This window comes from Corvus hawaiiensis, chromosome 20 (genome assembly GCF_020740725.1).
Source record: "Corvus hawaiiensis isolate bCorHaw1 chromosome 20, bCorHaw1.pri.cur, whole genome shotgun sequence".
In the NCBI taxonomy this organism is placed as follows: Eukaryota; Metazoa; Chordata; class Aves; order Passeriformes; family Corvidae; genus Corvus; species Corvus hawaiiensis.
This window is the reverse complement of record NC_063232.1, coordinates 10,272,288-10,294,370: the sequence shown is the minus strand read 5'-3', so window position 1 is coordinate 10,294,370 and position 22,083 is coordinate 10,272,288. Positions and strand designations below refer to the sequence as shown.

Genomic DNA, 22,083 nt, shown 5'->3' with positions numbered 1-22,083 from the left:
GAGGAAGTAAAATATTTCTTTGCTTCTAAACGGAGTGCAGGTCATCTCCAAACCACTGGGGAAGAGCAAATCCTGGTTCCTGGAGAGTCACCTGGGCCTCTTCCTCTCTTTGGCAGAAGGATTTAGGGAATCCCAGAATCCCAGACTGGGTTGGGTTGGAAGGGCCCTTAAAGCCCACCCAGTGCCACCCCTGCCATGGGCAGGGACACCTCCCACTGTCCCAGGCTGCTCCCAGCCCCAATGTCCAGCCTTGGGCACTTCCAGGGATCCAGGGGCAGCCACAGCTTCCCAGTAACATCCCCCAGGTGTGGATGCCACGTGCAAGGCCTTGGGAAGAGTTCAACCTTCAGTGCGGGGCTTAGGGAGGCTTTAGACTGGTCCCAGTTGCCTTCTCTTCCCACCGCTCCTCAAGGCAGGGACTCTGTGCCCATCCAGCTGCTCCCAGTGGGAGCCCAGCCCAGGAAAACCCAGGAAAACCAACAGGGAACCGTAATCTGACCATGCAGGAGGTCCTGGAGGAAGTGGGGAAGGGATGGAGAGAGGTGTTGGCACAGTTTTCATGTCAGTTTTTGGTGAAACCAGGGGTTTTAGTGAAGCCAAGCTCGGGGCTCTGGAGCCCTTTGAAGTTGGAAAAAGGGCAGCAAAGCAAGCCAAGCCCTCTCTGAATTCCCAGCAGATGTTTGATGTTCCAGACCCTTTCAAGCGGAGCCATTTGGGCCGGAGCAAATTCTCCCGAGGTATTTTTAGATGACAGGAGCAGCAAAATCTTAGCCCAGAGCAAGGGCTCACACAGGGCTGCCCTGGTGTGGTGTGGGAGAGCTCTGGGCCCAGGGGCAGCCAGGAACCTGGGAATGAGGGATTTCCAGAGGGAAACAGGTGACAGGAATCAGGGAATGAGGCCTTTCCAAAGGAATTACCTGCCAGGAATCTGGGAATGAGGGATTTCCAGAGGGATACAGGTGGCAGGAATCAGGGAATGAGGCCTTTCCAAAGGAATTACCTGCCAGGAATCTGGGAATGAGGGATTTCCAGAGGGATACAAGTGACAGGAATCAGGGAATGAGGCCTTTCCAGAGGGACAGGACTGCCCTGGCCCTGCAGCCAGGCCCTGTGCAGCCGTTTCTGTGATTAGGTGTGAGGGTTGCTGCAGCTTTTCCATGAGAACAGGGAGGGTGAGGAGGGACAGAGGCAGATCCTGCCAGCTCCAGCTTCTCTCCGTGTTTCTGGGATGCTCCTGTTTCTGGCAATGGCCAGTCCGGCCCTTCCCAGCTGACCTGAGAGCTGAGGGTGCCCCAGAGAGAGATGTTGGAGGTGTCCGAGCTGCTGCTTCCACCTCCAGGGGAGCTTGGTGGGAATGGTTCCCTCCGGGAATGGTTCCTGCTGGGGATGGCCAGGATGGAGCTCCTGGCCAGTCTGTGGGGCTGCTTTGGCACTCCAGGTTTGCCCCTGGCCCCCCTGGGCCTGGGCTGGTCATGGAGGGGAGGTCAGAGCCCTTCCCACTCCCAGGGATCCATGAGCACTGGAGCAGGGATACTGGGATGACGAGGTCACTGGAGACTGATGGTGGCTCCTATGGAATGGAGATCCCAGCCTGTCCCACTAAAGCTGTCCCTGCTGGGGGCTGGACATGGGGATGTGACCCAGCTCCTGGCCTGTGGGACCTGCTCCTGGTGAGCTGGGGAAGCTCCTGTTCCGACACTGCTGCTGTGTGCAGTGTGGGATTTCCACCTCGGATGTTTCAGGAATTGGTTTGGGAGCCTGGAGGTTTCTTTGCTTTCTTCTCCTGCCAATGGCTCAGCAGCAGGGAGAGGTTCTTGTGGGGGTTTGGTGGCAGCTCAGCGTTTCTGGTGGCCATGGAGGGGCCAGCAATGCCTGGAAGGGCCACGTTGGAGGGACAGGTGACGAGAAGTTGTGCGACAGCTCAGCAAAGGCTTCCAGCCCGAGCACAGCCCAGGGTGCGGCGAATCCGAGGCTCCGGAGTGGGAGAGGGGTGAGGAGAAGGAGAACACGGAGCAGCTGTTGGCTGCCGGCTCCAAAGCGGAGTTGCAAATGTCAGATGGAGCTGGAGGAGGTGTTCGGGAGAGGAGAAAGTGGAGCAGCACTGCTGGCATGGGTAACCCATGGAACTCCTCCTGTGGGATAAACAGGAGTAAACGTGGTCCTGAAAGGGAATGGGAGGATTTGTGGAGATCTTGGAACTGTCTGAAGAAGGGCCCTTGAGGGAGGATCAGCTCTACCCTGACCTGGTGCTGCCCTTCCCAGGACACAGAACAGCTCCGGGGCTGGAGCCCTGCGGCTGTCCCTTGGTCACTCTGAGCATCCCAGGTCCCCTTGGTGCCCCTCCTTGGGAAGGGATGAACCCAGCTCGACTTCCCAGTGCCCAAGGGCAGGGCTGGATGGGATATTGGGAAGGAATTGTTCCCTGGGAGGGTGGGCAGGCCCTGGCACAGGGTGCCCAGAGCAGCTGGGGCTGCCCCTGGATCCCTGGAAATGTCCAAAGCCAGGCTGGACATTGGGGCTGGGAGCAGCCTGGGACAGTGGGAGGTGGGGCAGGGGTGGCACTGGGTGGTCCCCGACTCCATGAATGCTGTCCTAGGTGAGCTTCAGCCAGGCACAGGGAATGTGTGACCCTTGAGGGCACTCCCAGTCCCTTGCTGGGATTTGGGATGGAGTGGGTGGGAAGGGATGGAGGAGGGGAAGCAGCTGATGTGCTACAGCAATAAACTCCTGCTGGGATTCTTGGGCTGTCTGTGCAGGGCCAGGAGCTGGACTTGGATGATCCTTGTGGATCCCTTCCAGCTCAGGACATTCCCTATTCCCATGAAACTGGCAGAGCTGTTCGGGATTTTTCCTTTTTCTTTGCTCTTCTGTGTTGTTGCTTAAATACCCTTGGAGAGAAAATCAGATGGAGATGGGGAACAAAGAGCTCCTTTTTCCCTCCCCCACCCTCTGGATGGCCTGGGGTGGTCCTGGAGCAGATCCTCCGTGTCCAGGGTCCTCTGGTGTGCCCGCGCTGGGCTGCAGTCCCTCTCCACGGGCAGCTGGCCCAGGGATACAGCCCACGGAAGGAGCACAGCTGGGATTTCCCTGCTCCTCATTCCTTGGCCTCTGTGGGATTCCCTGGAGCTCTTGGCAAGCTGCAGAACTCGCAGCAGCTTTTCCTGAGCACTCTGGAGGTGTTGTTTTGGTGTCTCCAGGATAACAGGCAGCTTTGTCCAGCACAGTGGGATCAGCTGCAGAGGGATGTAGGAGCCTCTGGAAGGAGGAGCTGCTTCCCAGCTTGGGACAGACCAGCAGTGGTTTCTGCTTTGAGGGAGAAGCTTCCATGGAGGGGAGTGGGAATGTAACAGAAACTTTGGGATTTCCCCCTGAACTGACTTAGGAGCTTTGCTCCCTTCTCACTGCTTCCTTAGGGACACAATTCCCCCTCTCTCCCAAGATGTTTTCATAGCAAACTCCTGCATTCAGGTGTTGGAGCAGGATCCCTCTCCCAGGGAGGGCAGCTGTGCACCCCTGGAAAGCCCCAGTGGGCACCAGTTGTGTGGGAAAGGGATCGGTGCTGGATTCCTTCCCTTCCTGGAGCTGCCTCCTTCGAGCTGGAAATCCAGCCCAGGGCTGGGTTTCCTTGGGATGTCATTCTGTATTTAGTGGGAAGCTGCTGAGAGCACTCAGGTGGGTTTGTTCCTTGATTCTATCTCCTCCTATCAATCTGAATCGATTCATACTTGCAAGAAATACTTCCAGAGGCATTTATCCAACAACTTCGTTATTGCCCGGGCAAATCCAGTGGGATTTTGAGCTGGGACCAGTTGCACTTTGCACTCCGGGCAGAGCAGGGGGTTTAGGGTGCGGTGTCTGTGCTGTATCTGTGCTGTACGTGGATATTGCAGTGATACACTGATATATTGATATATTGATTATCGGTATTGGGCCTCCACTGACCCACTGCTGGGACACTGCAGTGTACCCCTGGAGTGCCACAGCTCCCTGTCACCCTGCTCCCAGTGCCCCTGGCGGTGCCACAGCTCCCTGTCACCCTGCTCCCGGTGCCCCTGGCAGTGCCACAGCTCCCTGTCACCCTGACTGCTCCCAGTGCCCCTGGAGTGCCACAGCTCCCTGTCACCCTGCTCCCAGTGCCCCTGGCAGTGCCACAGCTCCCTGTCACCCTGCTCCTGGTGCCCTTGGCAGTGCCACAGCTCCCTGTCACCCTGCTCCCAGTGCCCCTGGCAGTGCCACAGCTCCCTGTCACCCTGCTCCTGGTGCCCTTGGCAGTGCCACAGCTCCCTGTCACCCTGACTGCTCTGTGTGCCCCTGGAGTGCCACAGCTCCCTGTCACCCTGACTGCTCCTGGTGCCCTTGGCAGTGCCACAGCTCCCTGTCACCCTGACTGCTCTGTGTGCCCCTGGAATCAGGTGCTGCACACTCAGCTCAGGATCATTTCCCCAGCATTTTTCACGTGCCAGGATAAAACCACCCTGGATAATCCAGCTGGTGGAAAAGGGGGAAGCTGCTCTGCCTTGTAAATCCAAAGGCACTCGGCCTCTCTTCCCTGTGGCCTTGAGTGCACAGCAATCTCCACATCATAAACAACCAGCCCAGGAAATGATGGAATTATTCGTGGGATGCTTTGGAGAGCGCTCTGGAAATAGGCTCGGCAGTACTTGGAGAGCTGAGATCGGAAGTGGGGCAGAGGAGAGGTGGAATTGATTTCCTTTTCCTCTTATCTGCTGGGAGATAAGGAACAGAGAGGTCCCACTCCGATTGTGAAAGCTCTGGGAGCTGGGGCTGTTCGCTGGGTGTGGGAGTGCCTGGTGCCCACTCCAGGGCTGCTTCCCAGGACCTTGCTCCCATCCAAGGCTGAGTGCTGCTCCAGGAGGGTCAGCTGGAGTCTGGCTCACCTGTGACTCTCACACCTGGGAGCACTGGGATGGGTTTTTGGCCACCCCTGCCCTGGGCTGGGGCTGTGGGGTGGCTGCAGGGCAGCAGGAAGGGCACGGCCCAGCTCGGAGCTGCTTCCGCTCCTGTCCGTCCAGAGCTCCAATTCCAATGGCTCCAGGACCAGGAAATATCTCCTTGCCTTTACTCTTGGCCACCAGCAGCCACCAGGATGAGTGTGATCCATGTGCAGGCTGTGGGATACAGCCATGGGGATCCTGGGCAGAGGACGGTGCCTAAAATCCCAAAGTGCTCCCGTGCTGTGATCCTCACGGGCAGAGCACGGCCCTGACCCTGCTCAGGGAGGACGGGGACTCGTCCCAGGCTGAGCCTGGGGATGGGGGACAGGGCATGGCTTGGTCACAGAGCCCTGCAGGGATGCAAGGAGGTAAGGAACCAGCTTTAGGGAGATAAGGAACCATCTTTGGGGAGATAAGGAACCGGCTTTAGGCCATCTGTGCTGAAACAGTGAGTCAGGAGTCGTGCTTCCATTTTTTTCTGAAGTTTTTGTTACGTTTGTGAAGGAAAAAGGCCGGGATTGCTGGGTAGGCAGCACAGGAGCTCCACAGGGACAGGACAGAGAAGTGGCTTTGTGTCACCCCTTCTCCATCCCAAACAGTTCCACGCCCTTCTCCAGCAGCTTTCTGCAGAGCACCTCGAGGTGTTACCCAAGCAAAGCTTCCCAGGAGTCGGAGCTTGTGCCGGGCTGGGAGAGGCAGATGTGGATGTGGGAGGCAAAAGCCCTTTCCAGAGCTCTGGCAGGCTTGGAGAAAGGGAGGCATCAAACGGCTCCAAACACTGGGCTGGAGGCAGAGCAGGCAAGGAAAGAGAGCTTTTCTTCTCTCTCACCCCTGCCCACCACCCAAAGGCCACCACTTGAACCAGACCCAGCTGGAAGAAGTTCCTGCCATGATTTGATGTTGTTTTCCTTACCGGCTCTTGCTGCACCTTTTTTCTCCTACATCCTCATTTCTTATCCAGTCCCTTGCATGAATAAGAGATGCCACATCCTTCCCTGCCATGGCTCCCTGCTATAAATATCCCTGTGAGCAGAGGGAACATGGGCTGGGTGTGTTTAGCTGGATCCTGGATCCTAGGCGACGTTGCTCCAATATTGTGTCTTTAATGGGAATTCGCTGATTAGGTGCAGGGAAGGCTGCAGGAGACGCTTGGGCTCCGTTTAATACAAAGAGTACTACGGTTGCTAAGAGACCGAGACTTCAACTTTGGAAATCTTCATCCCCACTCGATAGATTATCTTGGCAAATTGGACTTTCTGAGTTGGCAGCAAATGGGAAAGAGTAACTTTTAAAAATAGAGATCATTTAGGTGACGTCAAAGGCATCTGGTGTCCTTTTCCAGCAACGTGAGACTGATCTATTTTGCTTTGTGTATAAATCACTCTGCATCCAGCGTGAGGCTCTGCTGACGCCTGACTCGGGGCTGGTTTATTAATAACCCCTTTCTGTTTGGGATATCCGGCCAGGTTTATCGGAATGAAAGGAGCTCTGTGCTTACAGCACCCACGGCCCGTGCCTTGGGGAGCAGCTCTGTGCTCTGAGCAGAGCAGCACCTCCTGTGCCCAGGGACCCCGGGCTGGGCAGAGACTCCCGGGGCCAGTCCGGGCTTCACCTTCCCGAAAATCGGCTCCTCATCCCGCAGGGACCCTGTGGGGCTGGCCCAGCCTGGCTCAGGGCTTCATTCCCACCTCGCTAACGCGCTGAATGCTCGGCCTGATTCCCACCCGGAATCGCGGGAGCGCGGAAAGGGGGAGGCGTGTCTGGGATTAATGAGCCCTCAGCATCCCTGATGCCTTTGGATCTGGAGGAGCCTCCGGAATGGCAAAGGAGGCTCTGGATGCCAGCCGGGAATCAGGCAGAGACTCAGGAATCAGGCAGGGATTGGGGCCGGGAATCAGGCAGGGACTCGGGAATCAGGCAGGGATTGGGGCCAGGAATCAGGCAGGGATTTGGGAATCAGGCAGGGATTGGGGCTGGGAATCAGGCAGGGATTTGGGAATCAGGCAGGGATTGGGGCCAGGAATCAGGCAGGGACTCGGGAATCAGGCAGGGATTGGGGCCAGGAATCAGGCAGGGATTTGGGAATCAGGCAGGGATTTGGGAATCAGGCAGGGATTGGGGCTGGGAATCAGGCAGGGATTGGGGCCAGGAATCAGGCAGGGACTCAGGAATCAGGCAGGGATTTGGGAATCAGGCAGGGATTTGGGAATCAGGAAGGGATTGGGGCCAGGAATCAGGCAGGGACTCAGGAATCAGGCAGGGATTGGGGCCAGGAATCAGGCAGGGATTTGGGAATCAGGCAGGAATTTGGGAATCAGGCAGGGATTCTTGTGCCACGCATGAGATGCTCAGAGAAGGAAAGAGGGAACTGGAGAAGGGCATGGAAGAGGCTGGTGTGAGAGAAAGGGGATAAATCAGGAATGACTCAAAGCTGGGGTGTGGGAAGAGGTGGCCCCAGGTCCCTGGGGGACAGGGATCCCACTGCCTGGTGGGGCAGGAGAGGAGGGAGTGATGGAACCCACAGGGAAAGGGCACTCCAGGGGTGCATCTGTTGGGACAAGGAGCAAGAAGAGGCTCAAACCCCTGCTGGAGGATTTTCCAGCCATCACCTGTATCCTGGCAGCACCTTCCCCAGGGATTTTCCAGCAGCCAGCACCCAGAGTCACACAGAGAAGTCGTGGCTGCTTCTTGTCACCTCAGCACTCTGGGAAAGGCTGTCCCCACCTCAGGTGTGGCTCTGCCTCCCAGACAGAGATGGATGGCCCAGCATAAATTATCTCCTCCAAAGCAGAGCTTAAGTTGGAGTTCTCCAGAGTTCAGAGCAGCTCATCAGAATTTTAATGTCAGCTCTGAAACGCAGTTGCAGCCTCTGGGCTTGGTGGTGTGCTCAGGTTCTGAGATTTTCTGGTATTTTTAGAAATGTTCATTTGTTCCAAGGACCAGCAGATACAGAAGTGGCCACTGAAATGTGACCATGGGATGTATTGTGGAGGGATCGAGTGAACAGGAGTGAGATGATGATAAAGGCAGGGGCTACACGGCTTTTCCCAGCTCAGACAATGCCCTGTAATTGTGTGTCAGGAGCCACTCAGGTCTGATATCACAGCAGTTAATTAAAGCAGCCCTCTGAAGAGCCTGGCTGTGCCTGCAGCTTTGCTGCCTCCTTCTCAAGCACAAAACAGCCTCTGAAGGCAGCTCGTGTGTTCAGTGCATCCATCTGGATGGGAACCAGCACTGGGGAAATGGGAGATGTGTTGGAATCCGCCTCTGGTTTTACTGGGATGAGCCAGGGTGGTTTCCAGCCGTGAAGGAGGAGCAGGGCTCTGTGCTCTGAGCGCTCCCTGCCTCTCACTTGTGGTGGCCTTATCTCCATGCCAAAGTCTGTGATCTGTGACACACTGACGTGGGAATCCTGATGTGGTTTTTGTTTCTCCTGAGTATCCTGGAATCCCAGGCTGGGCCAGGCTGGAGGGGGACCCCAGAGGGTCCCTGGTGCCACCTCCCTGCTCAGGCAGGGCCATCCCAGAGCACAGGGCACAGGATTGTGCCCAGAGGGCTCTGCAATATCCCCGCTGAGGGAGACTCCAGCCCCTCCCTGGGCAGCCTGTTCAGGGCTGGGCCCTGCCCAGGGCAGCAGTTCTGCCTCCTGTGCAGGGCAATTGCTGGGCTCAGGCCCTGCCCGGTGCTCTGGTGCCGCTGCCGGGCCCCGGAGCAGAGCCTGGGCCCTGCCCTGAGCCCTCCCTGCAGCCAGGGACAGCCAGGGCTGAGGGCCCCTCTCAGCTGGGGCTCCTCTCGAGGCTGAGCAGCCCCGGCTCCCTCAGCCTGTCCTGGGCACGGAGCTGCTCCAGGCCCTCCTCATCCTCACAGCCGGCGCCAGCCCCGCTCCAGGAGCTCCCTGGCCCTGCTGTGCTGAGGAGCCCACCCTGAGCCTGCCCTGGCCCAGCCTGAGGCCGTTCCCTCTCCTCCTGGCCCTGTTCCCTGCCAGCAGAGCCCGACCCACCCCCGGCTGCCCCCTCCTGTCAGGGACTTGTGCAGAGCCACAAGGTCCCCCCTGAGCCTCCTTTGCTCCAGCCTGAGCCCCCTTCCAGCTCCCTCAGCCGCTCCTGGGGCTCCAGCCCCTTCCCAGCTCCGTTCCCTGCCCTGGACACGCTCCAGCCCCTCAGGGTCTGTGTTGTCCTGAGGGGCCCAGGACTGGACACAGGACTGGAGGTGCCCTGGCAGTGCCAGCACAGGGGACGGGGGGACAGTCCCTGCCCTGGCCACGCTGTTTCTGATACAACCCACGATGCTTTTGGCCACCTGGGCACCTGCTGGGGTCATCTTGAACCAGAGCCAGAAACCTTCAGGTTCCCCTTCCCTGGTATTTGATGCACACAGAGGGGCTTTGGGGGCTGCTCCCAGGATCTGGGAATGGGGCCTGGAGAGGATTTAAAATTCATCTACTCCACAGTGGCTCCAGAGACTGTTAAACCTTGGAGAAGCACCCCAAGGTGATTCTGCCAAGTGCTGCCTCACCCAGATGGATCTGACCATCGGCAGGGAGTAAAATAACAACAAGAGGTTGTTTCTGGTGTCCCAGTCCAGGCAGTCAGCACCAGCAACGAGCCCAAATCTCATTTCTCTTCCTCATTCCAGCAATGTTTGTCTTCCTTCCACCAGAGGAGGAGCTGCCAAGCTCCTGCTTTTGGGGTAGGACAGAAAAAAAAGAGAAAAAAAAAGAAAAATATGCTCGTGAAAGGTAGGAAATGAAAAGAAATGAGTTCTTCAGCATTATTTAAAAGGTCAGTAAAGCTTGCAAGGAGAGCAATCCCTTCCAAGCCGGATTGTCTGTGCTCGTCTCCAGCACGATTTTCCAATGGAATTCTCAAGGACTGCTTTCGGGTACGCAGCACACAGAGAGAGAACAGAGATTTATTCTCAGGAAGGCTTTATTTTTATGGGCCTTTGATGTGCAGGAACTGCACTTTCATTCAAACCACCAAACAGGAGTGAAATGCAAATATTTCAGTCACTCTCCTGGAACATTCGGAGGATTCAAGGTTTCTCGTACAACAATTTTCCCTGTTTTCTGCAAAAGGTAAACAGAGGAAAAAGAAACCCAGGAAAGCTTCTCCTACACCTGCTATTAAGTACTTTGGGAGCAGAAATCCCTCTGGATTTGCAGAATCTGGAGGGTCCTTGCAGGTCTCTCCATATCCCTGGCACCCGGCAGGTTCCACTGAGTCTCCTTCAGGGATGAAGTCCCCAAATCACGAGAGGAAATTTGTTCCCATCAGTGAGCAGCTTCCAGCTATCCCTTTACACTTCCAGCGATCCCTTTACACTTCCAGCGATCCCTTTACACTTCCAGTGATCCCTTTACACTTCAGTGATCCCTTTACACTTCCAGCGATCCCTTTACACTTCCAGCGATCCCTTTACACTTCCAGCTATCCCTTTACACTTCCAGTGATCCCTTTACACTTCAGTGATCCCTTTACACTTCCAGCGATCCCTTTACACTTCCAGTTATCCCTTTACATTTCCAGTTATCCCTTTACATTTCCAGAGGGGGATGTTTCACACTGCCTTTCCAGCTGCTCTCCCTGATTTCTTTGGTTGGAAATCAGGCTGAGCACAGCTTGGCTCAGGAAAACCCCGGGGCTGGGTGACTTTTAGTGATCACATCCCAGTGCAGAGGGCCCGTGTGGCTGCAGGTGAAGATTTTTGAGGTTAATTTGCAATAATTATTGCTCAAATCCCTTTTCCTCCCACTTGCAGCCACACCCCAGCCCAGCAGCGCAGGAGCTGAGGGAGCCCTGCTGGGATTTGGGGCTGGATTTAGGATGGGGATTTGTGGCAGTGTCCCCTGACCCTGCAGCAGCTCTCTGGCTTTCCCAGCATTCCAGCCCTGCCCAGGAGCACATTCCCAGCTGCTGGAGGGGGGTTCTGGGCAGAGCTCCCTGTGGTGAGCGTGGGGTGGTTGATGGTTGGAGATCTTTTCCAGCCCTGTTAATTCTGGGGTTCTCGGGGTGGGACAGCCTGGGACAGTGGCAGGTCAGCGGCACAGGGGGCTGGGGACAGCAAACGCAGAACAGAGCCCGTCCCACTGCCAGGAGCTGCGGCTGGAGCCTGCCTGGAGATGAAACCCAGAGCAGGAATTCCAGTCCTCTCCTTGCTGCAGGCCCAGCCTCGCTGCCGGCGTCACGGAGGGACCCTCAGCCCGAGCCACGGACGCTCACAGGGCAGCTCCAGGGCAGGATGCAGGATTTTGGAGGGATTTGCGATGGGAAATGCTTGGGAATTGCTGACAAAAAGCCGTGCCAGTTTTCCTGAGGGGCTGGAAGTGTTGCTGGGGGGCTTTCTGGGGCTCCCTGTCCCTGAAGGGAACCACTCCATTGCTTTGGACTTTACAAAGCTGATTGGAATTCTTCCATGGAAACCTTTTCCATCCCCAAAATGTGGATTTGACTCCATTCCCTGTTGACAATGGCCCTTTCCGCCAGAAATAATGGAAGGGCTTCATTTGGGAATGCTGCAATATTTCCTTTGGAACTGATGATTTCAGTGTTTAAAATACCAAATAACGGGGCCATGAAATATTGGGACTTCAGTGGGGTGAAGCCTTTTCGGGAAGCCATTCCCAACAGGAATGATGGATGAGCTTTGGTTCTGTTCCACTGCAAAGCCACGGCAAGGAAAGCAAACCAAACCAAAGGTGGATTAGTGCCCAACTTTCCTGCCCTTCCTTTTGGCCAGAATATTTGGGATTAACCCTTTTGCTCCATCGTGGCCTGATCCCAGCTGCTGGAAGGCTGAGGAGGAAGCAGCTGGGCAGCCCAAAAGCTCCTTTTCCTTTTCTTTTTCCTTTCCTTTCTATATATTTTTTAAAATTTTTGTTTTCCTTTTTGCCTTTTCTCCTCTTCCTTTTTTCTTTTTCCTTTCTTTTCTTTTTTTCCTTTTTGTTTTCCTTTTCCTTTCTCTTCCTTTCTTTTTATTTTCCTTTATTTTTTCTTTTTCCTTTTCCTTTTTTATTTTTGTTTCCCTTTCTTTTTATATCTTCTTTTTCCATTTTTCCTTTTCTTTTTCTTTTTCTTTCTTTTTTCCTTTTCCTTTATTTTCCTTTTTTCTTTTCATTTCCATTTTCCTTACTTTTTCTTTTTTCCTCTTTGTTTTCCTTTTTCTTTCTTTTACTTTTTAATTTTTCTTTGTTTTCCTTTTTTTAATTATTTTTTCCTCTTTTAACCATTTTTTCTCTTTCTTTTGCTTTTGCTTTTGTTTTTTCTTCTTTTTCTTTTTACCTCTTTTCCCTCTTTCTTTTTCTTTCTCATTTCCTTCTCGTTTCTCTTCTTTTTCTGAGTTTTCCTCGCCTACTTTTCAGCTGGAATATTTGGAATTAACCCTTTTTGTTCCATCCCAGCTGCTGGGAGGCCGAGGAAGAGGCAGCTGGGCTGCCCAAAATCCAGTGGAACGCGGAACTGTGGAATCTGTGCTTCGGGCAGTTCCCAGCCCATCCCTCTGCTGCAGCCGGGATTGCTCCCACATCCATCAGCACCGGGAGAGCTCCCAGCCCTTGGTGCTATCTGCTCCTGATCTGATGGCAATCCGGAGTTTGTTTGGGAATTTTCAGGGGAATCAAGGAGCCTTGGGGCTGCAGGTTCGGGTGATGGGGACTGAGGTTACAGCCTCAGTTACAGCTGGGCTGTTCTCGGTTCCTCAGGGATTTGGGGATGTACAAAGATCCCCTGGAGGTGGAAGTGCCCAGTGGAGTTTGGAGATGGCAGAGCTTGGCGGCCCCACAAGATGAGGAGGTGCCCAGTTTAGGGAAAGGGGAAACAAGGGGAAAACTGCCCCAAAGCAAGGGCAGAAACTGGAGTTCAATTCTGCATCCGAGTTTGGGGTTCTGTGCACAAAGAGCAGCGTTTGTGCCCGAGGCTCAGAGCAAGGGGGGGAATTCTGGCACTGCCGAGTCCTTCCCAGAAAGTTTCCTTTCCAAACAGAGCCGGTGCTGCCTCTTTGCTGCTCTGGAGCCGGGGCTGTGGCTCCTTTCCTGAGCTCACAGCAGGGAGGAGACAGAGAGGATGTGGAAAGTGGGATTTGTTTGCGGGGCTCCTGCTCCAGCTGTGCTCTCAGGGAAGCATTTCTGTGTCCGAATCACTCAGGCCTTTACGGAGAAAAGCTTTTCCAGGATGGAAAAGATTCTGGGACTTGGGAGCAGAAAATGCACAGGAACAGGGAATTTTGGATGAAAAGCCTGAAATCAGAGGCACGGCATGGTCCTTCCCAGGGGCAGGCGCTCACCTTGGATGGGAATATGGGAGAACCAAGGAGTGGGAATTAATCCTGGGGGTGGCTGCCCAGGATCTCTGGCAGTGCCCAAGGCCAGGCTGGACATTGGGGCTTGGAGCAGCCTGGGACAGTGGGAGGTGTCCCTGCCCATGGCTGGGGTGGCACTGGGTGGGCTTTGGGGTGCCTTCCAACCCAAACCATTCCAGGATTCCGTGAAATCTGAGAGGAAAGGGGTGAGGGGGATGCTGGAGGTGCTACTCCCACCCCACCTGGAGGAACTGGGGGAACAAGAAGGAATATTTCACCATGGGCTCAACAAGTCCTGAGCAGACACTTCCAGGGTCCGAGGTCCTTCTTCGGTCCTGAGTAAAACCAGAGTGAGGCCTTATTAACCTGAGCTTAGTGGGAAGTTAATTAAAGGCAGAGGGATTGAGAAAGCAATGGAACTCCAGGGAAACTTGCAGGCATGGCCTGTCCTGACTGGAGGGTGAGTTTGGGGTGGGGAGGAGGATCCCAGCCCCTCACCTTTGCCAGACTCAGCTCTCAGGGTGTTCGAGGCACTTGTAACTTTAAATGGTCCCTGCATGGCCACTCTGAGGCCGTTGTTCCAAATGGCGCGGGAATATTGGGCAGTGAATTACCTACAGAGAGTGCTCAAAGTCTGGTTAAGACTGGAAATCCAGGGAAGGAGCTGCCCATGCAGGGAGAGGTTCTGTTTCCTGCTGGGCACAGACTGAGAGTTCTGGTGGGAGACGAACGGAGCCCATTCCAGCAGTAAATCAGGGCAGGATGCAAATCCCATCCATCGAGCAGAGGGAAGGATGGGCAGCCAGGATCTCCTCAGCATCAATGGGAGCCCAGCAATCCCGAATCCGCTCGCTCCTGGCTGCTCCAGGGCAGGCCCCGCAGCTCGTTACCTGTGTGTGCCCAGCAATGTTCACTCGGGCTCAGGAACTGAGGCTCGATGACCACAAACCACGGCAGCAGCTCCAGACAGACCCCAGACATTCCAGGTTTATGGCTGAGCCACTTAAAAACCATCGCGGTGGAGTGAAACAATCCCGTGTGGCTGCTGGGAAAGCCGGGATGGGCAGGGGTGGGCAGGGATGTGAGGGACGTGAAACAGGGATGTGAGGGACGTGAAACAGGGATGTGAGGGACGTGAAACAGGGATGTGAGGGATGTGAAACAGGGATGTGAGGGATGCGAGGGATAAACAGAGATGTGAGGGATGTGAAACAAGGATGTGAGGGATAAACAGGGATGTGAGGGATAAACGGACGTGAGGGATAAACAGGGATGTGAGGGATGAGCTGGGATGGGATGGGATGGGATGGGTGGAAATGATCAGGCATGTGTGGGATGTGTGGGGATGGGATGGGATGGGATGATCAGGGATGGGATGGGATGATCTGGGATGGGATGCGATGGGATGGGATGCGATGGGATGGGATGCGATGGGATGGGATGGGATGGGATGGGATGGGATGGGATGGGATGGGATGCGATGGAATGGGATGGGCAGGAATGATCAGGGATGAGTGGGGTGATCAGGGATGTGCAGGATGTGTGGGGATGGGATGGGATGGGATGGGATGGGATGGGATGGGATGGGATGGGATGGGATGGGATGATCTGGGATGGGATGGGATGATCAGGGATGTGCGGGATGTGTGGGGATGGGATGGGATGGGACGATCAGGGATCTGCAGGATGTGTGGGGATGGGATGGGATGGGATGGGATGGGATGGGATGGGATGGGATGAGCAGGAGGATCAGGGATGCGGGATGAGCCGGAGCCGGAGCAGGGGAGGCTCGGGAAGGGAAGCGCTCAGCTCCGCGCTGCTCCGTGGAAGGAGGAGGGAGGAGAAGGTTGTTTGCTGATAGAGAGAGCTGTGAACGGGAGATGGAGCTTTCTTTGGAAAACACTGGAAATTTATTCCCCCCTCATTCAGCCTTTTAGCAGCGGGCTCTGGAGGTGTAAACAAAAGGCGTTTCATGACTGAAATGTATCTGCCTTGTAGTGCCGCTCCCCCTCAGCGCCGGCAGTTACTGCTTTGGCTCCTGCTTTTTTTCCTGCTTCTTCTTTTTCTTTTCTTCTTCTTTTCGTTCTCTTCTCCTTTTCTTTTTCCCCTTTTCCTTTTCCCCTTTTTCTTCCTCTTCTCCCCTTTTTTCTTTTTTTCTCCTTTTTTTCTTTTTCATCTTTTTATTATTTTCTCCCTTTTTAAAATCTCTTTTCATATTATTTTTGTTCCTTTTCCTTTTCTTCTTTTTCTGCCTCTTATTGTTTTTCTTCTTTTTCTTTCTTTTCCTTTTTCCTTTTTTTCCTTCTTTCTCTTTTTATCTCTTTATCTCTTTTCTTTTTCTGTCTCATTTTCTTCTTTTTTTCCCCCTTTTCCCTTTTCCATCGGGCTTGGGTGATTCACTTTTACCCAGCCTTGCACATCCTGGGTCGCAGAACTTCCAGGAAGCCTCACAGAATTCCTGGCTCTGGCCACCTCGGGACCAGCCCCACCCTGGCGAGCAGAGCTGGGAGGCCCCTGAGCCCACCCGGGGCAGGGGCAGCTCCGGGGCTGCTCCCAGGGCATTCCCATGGTCAATAATCCAAGGCAGGGAAGCCCAGGAGGGGCCTGTGCTGGTGCTGTGGAATTCCCTGGATTTGTCTGGGTGTTTGGAGCCCCTCTCCTTTCCTGCAGAGGTTTTGTGTTGGATGAATCAAAGGAGGGGTCTCTGTGGTGGAACCTCAGCCAGTGTCCCTCAGGGTCCCCCAGCTTGTGCCAGGGAACCAAAACCCCTCTGGAATGGGGCCAGGAGGTGCTGTCCCCACACCCATCCCTGCAAGGGGACCGGGGTTTGCAGTGGATGTGGCACGAGAGCTGATTTTAGCCTGGGAGCAGAGCTGGGACGTTGGCCTGGGCAGCGCCCTGGCCTGGTGCCACTGTTTGTGATGCCAGGGCTGGGGGCGGGTGCCCAAAAACCCTCTGGAGCCCTCCTGGCAGAGATCCACGGAGCCAGGGATGCAGCAGGAGGGGAGGAGAGGGATCTGAGGAAAGGTTTCAAGCAGAGACTGACAGATGATGAAGCTCAGAACATGAGCCCACATGTAGGAATTCACATGGAATTACCTGTAGGAATTCACATGGAATCACCCATAAGAACATGAAATAACCTGTAGGAATTAATATGGGACCACCTGTAGGAATTAATATGGGATCACCTGCAGGAATTACCATGGAATCCCTGTGGGTTTATGCTGACTGCTGCAGTGTGCATGGAAATATTTGATACAGGGTATCAAGATTGAAATATTTGGGATAAAGGTGTTCTCAGCAGGCTGGAAGAGGTCCCTGAAGCCAGATGCTGCTGCTGGAGGTGACTCCGTTTCCAAAGCTGCCCAGAATGGCCAGAGCCTGTTTCCCAATGCTGCAGTCACTGCTCACCCCTGGAACTTCCTTCTGGTTGAGCCTAAATTCCCTCATATCCCTTTGTTCCTACACCAGTGGTGCTCTTCACCTGAAATAGCTTTTCCCTGTCCCTGGAGTGTCCCTTCCCTCTTCCTGCCGCCTCACAGGTGGAGATCAAAGCCCTTCCCTGTGAGGGTGGGCAGGCCCTGGCACAGGGTGCCCAGAGCAGCTGGGGCTGCCCCTGGATCCCTGGCAGTGGCCAAGGCCAGGCTGGACATTGGGGCTGGGAGCAGCCTGGGACAGTGGGAGGTGTCCCTGCCCATGGCAGGGGTGGGATGGGATGAGTTTTAAGGGCCCTTCCAACCCAAACCACTCCACAATTCCGTGAGCCGAGTCCTGCCCTCCTCTCTCCCGGCATTTGCTCCTCTCCAACACCCTCCTCACTTCCTTCATTCCAAGCTCATCCCTCATCCCTCAGGCCCAGCCTGGCCCTTTCCCAGGCACTGAGAACCTGATTATTCCTCCTGATTTACCGGTGGGGTCACAGCACAGCCCCTCCAGCCCCACCCACCCTTCCCCTGGTACTGGGGGTGAGCCCTGCTTGTCTCCCGCAGGAATTTCCACTGCAGGGAAGTTTATAGGGAAGAGTGGAAGCTGCTGTTTTGCCAAATCCTTCTGACACCTGCAGGATGGCAGTGCTGCTGTCCCCCCAGCCTGCCCTCAGGGATTCCCAATCCCAAAAAAGCTTTCTGGGAGCAGCAGCCACTCATTCTGCTGTGCACTTCCAGGAGAATGGGGGGTTCCTGCAGGTTACCTGAAGTGCTCCATGTGATTGGGAGCAGAACCACCAAAAACATCCTTTCCACAACTCATTTTTTTCCTGGGGAAAGGGAGAGATAAATAAAAATCTGCCAAATTCCTGTCACACACCCCCTCGGGGACAAAGCAGCCCCGGCCCTGGGTTCTGAGGCAGAGCTCTCCCAGCGGCGCCAGGCTGAGCAGCGCTGGGTTGTTTGTCCCTTTGCCATCATCCCCGTGTCCCTCCGAGCTGCTGGAGCACTGGAAATCCTGCTGTTCATTCCCCATTTCAGCAGAGCCCGGGTCCTGCCTGCGTTGGGGGATGCTGTCAGGCCCTGGAGCCAGCGGCTGCAGCAGCTCAGGGGACACGGCCCCAAGGCACAGGGAGAGCTCCATCCGGGGGTGCTGAACTGCCTTGCTGAGACTCCCGATAACCAAGTGAAATATTTTGACACTTTCCATTGGAACACGCTGGGGGGGCGTTGCCATTAGATAAAAACGGGGTTATTTTGACACTTGGTTGCAATTTGCAGCAATAAAAAAAAACCCACCCAAAAAACCAGGAGTGAGAATAGCAGATGGAGGGCTGGAAATTTCCATTTTTTTTAGCCGTAGTAGTTCCAGCCTCACTCCCCGGTTCACTCAAGGACGAGCTGTTTGCAGCTTTCAGATCGTTCCCTTCGTACTTGGGGGCCCAAAGGTGCAGTTAAGGACTGAGATGAGTTGGGAGATTCTGGCTGGTGTTATCTCGGCTCTTATCTCACTAGTGAAAACCCCGTGCAGGACTGGCTGTGAGCGCTGAGCTCTCGCGGCGGGCTGGGTGTGGGGTAATGACACTTTTGGGGTGGGATTTACACCCCAAACCACCCGAGGGTGGCCAGGGCTGTCATGGCTTTGGTGGAATTAATTCCCCAGGGAATCGTTGTTCCTCCTCCTGCAGGAGACACAACAAAATTAACGGTGGGGGCCCAGGGAAATCGCTGGAAATAAACCTGACAGGGGGACGGGGTGAGCGCAAAGGGCACCAGGAGCGGGGAGAGGTGCTGGGGACGGAAGGGCTGGAGCAGGAGCAGCGGGACAGGGTGGGTTTTGGGGATGCAGAGGGCAAGTTAACCCTTGCCGGGCTGGGTGTCAGGGCTGGCTCTGCAGTGCTGTTTGTGCCCTTCTGAAAGGTAACAAAAAATCCCCCTGTTCCCTGCTTTTTCCCTGTTTCTCCCGGAGGAGGGGCATGGATCAGACGTGTGCTCGGTAATGGGGATGCTGGAAAGTGCAGGTGTTTGACGGGAGGAGAGAGAGGCAATGAATTAAAAGCAAACACAGCTCCCCCCCTTTCCCTACCCAGCTCTGGAGCGCTCAAAGAACTCCGGGAAGGGAGCGCTGAGCTCTGGGCTCCTGTGGGACTTCACACCCAGGGAGAAACATCAGGAGAAACTTCCCTGGGAAACCTCTCAGCTCTGGTCCTGCTGCCTCAGCCCCTTCTGCCCCCAAACCTTGGCTGATTTGTTCCTTCCTCCTTGCTGGACTTTTCACCCTTCTGATTCTTCCCAGCTGTGGATCATTTGGGAATTTCATTCATGTTGTGGCTGCTGCCTCTCTGAGCTCGTTAACAGAGGTGTTGTCAGCATGATTGGGTGGCCGAGGTTGGATGGGGCTTGGAGCAGCCTGGGATTGTGGAATGGGATGAGCTTTAAGGTCCCCTCCAACCCAAATCCCTCCAGGATTCTGTGATTCCACGGGGCAGGATGAACTTCCTGCTCTCTGACTTTTCCTGGTTTCTCTTCCCTTTTCCCTTTACCCTCTGAGGCAGTTCTGTGTCAGCTGCCCACTGCTGGGAGCGGATGAAGACACTGTTTAGGGAAAGAGGAATAAATATTGGGATTTCTGACCCCCAGAGAGGGGTGATCCGTGAGCTTGGTTTTTCCTGCTGCCATCCAGGCTGGGCAGGGGGAGAGGGCAGCTCCTGGGGCAGCACCACCTTGGCACCCACCCGCTGTGATCCTTAAAGACAGAACAGGGCTCTGCTTTTTGGGATCAGGGCAAAGCGTCCCTGTGGAGATGCTGGAATGGGAAAGATCCCAAAGCTTCTCCCAAGCCCCGGCAGTGCCTGTGGAGGGATTGACTCCATGGAGCACATCCCCTGGCAGCTCTGAGTCGGGAGCATCGGTTGCCATGGTGACTTGGTGGGGAAAGTCATCTGGGGAAAGCGCTGCTGTATTTTTAGCTTTGGGTAATGAAATGGAACAGCTGGAGGGGAAGGTGAGGGGCAGCCAGGGGCCACAGGGCCCTGGAGTGGGGGTTTGGGAGCAGGGCGGGGTTTGGGGAGGGTGCTCAGGATGGGCAGCACCTGCAGGCGCCTGGCAATAACCCCTGGGAAGAGAAGGGGATGAGGAGGAGCTGTTCCGTGGCGAGGCCAAGAGGAGGCACTGCCCGAGGTCACAGTGCTCCTGTACAGCGCGTTCAGCCTATAAATAGCTCCCATCCACCTCTGCACGAGTGGTATTTATAGAGTGGGGAGGGAAAAAGGCTCCGCTCGGTGCTGGGAGAGGGTTTGGGAAGGATGTGCCAGGCTTGGTCAGAAGTTCAGGTCTCTGAGAGGAACAGAAAGGCCCAAAACTGGGGGGCGTTCTGCTCTGCTCAAGGCTCGCAGGCTGAGTGCTGTTAATGCAGCTTTTGGGGTGGCTGTGCCTGGAGAGGGCCCTCACCGGGGCTGGTGCTGGGTATTGCACAGCAGAGCTCTGGACAGGTGTCCTTTATCCCTGCTGTTTATCCCTGCCATCTGGATCGGTCTCATTCCCATGTAAACTTTTCCAGACTCACATTTGACTCCCTAAAATCCTCTCCCAGCTCCCCGTGATGGATCTCATTCTTCTGCCTTCAGCTGTCAGGAGTTTGTTTTCCCATTTAACCGATTTGGGTGTAATATTTACTGCACTGAGCTCTCAGGACATGAAAGGAGATTTCCCTGCAGCTGGAAGAGCCTGGTGGGATTCATTCCTGCTCCAAAGGCTCCTGGAATTCTGAGCCGATGCTTTGAGCAGCCTCCCCACCTTTCCCTCCCACCTGCCTGGGCTGGCAGCGAGACAAAGAGAATTCAGCTTCAGGAAGTCGCAGCTGCTGCAAACCTGAGCCCAGAGCGTGGGGATTGGAGATGTGGCCCAAGATTCCCTGGAATGGACGGGCCCTTCCCTCTCTGCACCACTGGGCTCTGGGGCTGGGTTAAAACTGATCCCATCTGGCTGGGATAACCACAGCTGGGGGGGATTAGCGGCAGTCCTGGAAGGGGCCTGGCCCTTGCCCAGGGAATTAACCCAGGCAGGAAGCAGCCCATGGGAATGGGAATGGGAAGCTGTCCATGGAAATGGGAGCTGGGAAGGGGCTGAACCTGGGTGAGGTGGTTTAGGAGCAGATTTTGAGTGGTAAAGCTTTAAATAAAGCCTAGCAAAGACCACCAGAAACATTCCTTGGTGGGCTCTGGTGCTCCTGCCTTTGTCCCAGGAACATCCAAAGGCTCCCTGCAGCTCCTCTGCGGGGTCTGGTGGCCCCTGGGGATGAGAGGGAGGTGATGCTGGCAGCCCATGGGGGACTGGCAATATTTTCCTGTCTGAGGTTTAAAGCCAGAACTAGTCCAGCAGGCCAAACATTTTCCATCCTCCAGTTCCTGATGGAGAATGGAGAATTTTTTAATTAGTTTGGGTTTCTTTACCAAAAAAACCCTGCTGAGTTTTCCCTCCCACTTCTCCAGTGCAATGCCTTCACATGAAGGTGAAGCTCCTCTGAGGGTTGCAGTGGGCCCTGGGGTGTTCCCTATATCCCCATTCCCAGAAGGGAATCCCCTGATTCCCTCTCTGAGCACAGGGCTTCACCAAAATGGAGGAATTGGCACCTTTTTCCTCTTCACCTCCCACCTTTCGAGTGAAACAGGCTCCCAGCTGCTGGAAGGTTGAAATGTCTCTGGCATTAGCAACAGGCAGGTCTGGGGAGTCTGGGGCTGCGAGTTGAGAGGTCTGTGAGCAGAGACATTGAGGTGGTGGATTACAGAATCCTGGAATATCCTGAGCTGGAAGGGACCCCCAGGGATCACCCAGCGCAGCCCCTGGCCCTGCCCAGACACCCCAACAACCCCACCCTGGGCATCCCTGGCAGCGCTGTCCCAATGCTCCTGGAGCTCTGGCAGCCTCGGGGCCGTGCCCATTCCCTGGGGAGCCTGGGCAGTGCCCAGCACCCTCTGGGGGAAGAACCTTTCCCTGAGATCCAGCCTGAGCCTCCCTGGCCCAGCTCCAGCCGCTCCCTGGGTCCTGTCCCTGTCACAGGGAGCAGAGATCGGAGCTGCCCCTCAGTGTCTCCCCTGCCATGAGCGGAGAGGGGCTGCCATGGGCTGGAGCAGTTAAAAGTTAAAAAACAAACCAGAGTCAGATGTCAGGAGCTGAGCCAGGCTGAGGACGATTGATGGAAGTGATTCCTTATGTTCCATCAGTATTTTTATTGATCTGAGGCTGTTTAGAGCTGTAAAAATGTTATAAATTAGAGAAGAGCTGTGAGAAGGAGCAAGGGATGGAAATCGCTCAGGCTGACAGCAACAGAACGGGAGGAAACGGCCTCAAGTTGTGCCAGGAGAGGTTCAGGTTGGATGTTGGGAATTATTTCTTCACTGAAAGGG

The 22,083-nt window shown here is 55.1% G+C and overlaps 1 protein-coding gene across 5 annotated transcripts in view; it reads left to right on the top strand.

Moving 5' to 3' along the window:
• The window catches only part of CALN1 (calneuron 1), a 147,320-nt gene that overhangs the window by 59,334 nt on the left and 65,903 nt on the right, over positions 1–22,083 (top strand). The window lies entirely within an intron of this gene.